Genomic DNA, 1,557 nt, shown 5'->3' on the forward strand with positions numbered 1-1,557 from the left:
ATTCGGATTGATACACTCCTTCGACCGAATTCGGGAAATCTTCTCTAAGAGTTCGACAAACCAGGAAATTCTTCACCGTCTGATTCAAAGCGACCCCTCACGGTATCGATAAAACTGAACCCTTCAGTTAGTGACTGTTAATTGCAGATTCCAAAGTAGTAATGTAGTAAATAAGACACACGCCGCTCAGTAAATCTGACAAGAAATTGGTCCCTGTGCGTCCGATTATAAAGTAAGCTCTAGCCTTTCTCTAATACTAAGTAGGTTGTAAAAGCGTATGTAAAAAAAGTACATGTAGTGGCTAAATTGTGTGTATGCTTCATTATAGGGTATTCGCCCCAATAAAAAAGCGGACTTTCAATTGGTGCCGGACTTCAATTTCGGGATACCTCGCTCGAGTGAAAGAAGTAACGTGGAGGCATCAGATGAGGGAGTTCAACAAAATGGCAGATCTACGATCAAACCAAGCCATGGATAAGAGGAGGAGCACTCAACTGCAATTAGATACCCAGATATTGAAGGCGGAGCGGTAGTGCAGCCTCATCGACTTTGTAGGTGGTGGTGTGGGACACTGGATACTACACAATGAAGATGCACTCCAAGAGGAGTCGCACCTTAGGGGCGGCGAACGTGTGACCGAGGAGAAGACATTTTGCTCTCTTTCGCGCAAGCTGGCGGTTGATATAGAGGCAACCGACGGAATGGAATAGGAAGTCGTTTGCTTAGAAACAACGTTAACTGTAAAGTACCTAATTATTATTTTCATAAACTGCTCTCTCGCCTGCCGTGACTAATCTTCAGCCCATTAAGTACACAGTCCATCCCAGAGCTATAGAGAACGCTACACGTCAAGGTGCACGTGTAACCTACGCACTGTAGGATCCGGAGCCGTCCCGTCATCGAAGTGAACATGATATAGCGCCCAAAAAAGTGTGTGTGCGAGTACGGACGTCGACGAAAGTTTTATTATCATGATTTGGTGGTGCCGCTTTCGTGCACTGACGTTGCAAATCATGAGAAACGTATGGCTCGTCAACAACACCCGAAACCGTCCCGTATTCATCGCCGTTGATGGTGCAAATTGCACTCCGATAGGTTGATGACGAGGCAAGCAAAAACTGCACATTTCGTGCTCCTGTACACCGGGGGTACAATTGTGTACAACTCGGGAGTGAACCTTTAGCGGGTTAATTTTAAGCGTCATTTCGTGCGAATTAATTTTAATTTATACATTCTACGATGTTTTCCTACGATAACGGGCTTGGCTGCTGTGCGTGGAGTTCGTCGATGTCTTTTGCTTCACAGCGGTTGAAAATAGAAGGGTGAGATTGTCAGCGATAGCGACATTATATTCATGAGGATACCTTCTCCCAGCCGTAAATTTTCGATTTCGACGAGGTCGGCGTGGTTCCTGGCTCGTGATACAAACGCACGTGAACAACACATTTGTTGGCGAAATGGCAGTGGACACTTTCCATAGAATGCCATAGAGCCAGCAAATATCATTGAGAGTTGGTGGACTACCGAGAGCTTGCTACTGTACATGCGGGGGAGCTG

Source organism: Phytophthora parasitica (genome assembly GCF_000247585.1).
Source record: "Phytophthora parasitica INRA-310 unplaced genomic scaffold supercont2.13, whole genome shotgun sequence".
In the NCBI taxonomy this organism is placed as follows: domain Eukaryota; phylum Oomycota; class Peronosporomycetes; order Peronosporales; family Peronosporaceae; genus Phytophthora; species Phytophthora nicotianae.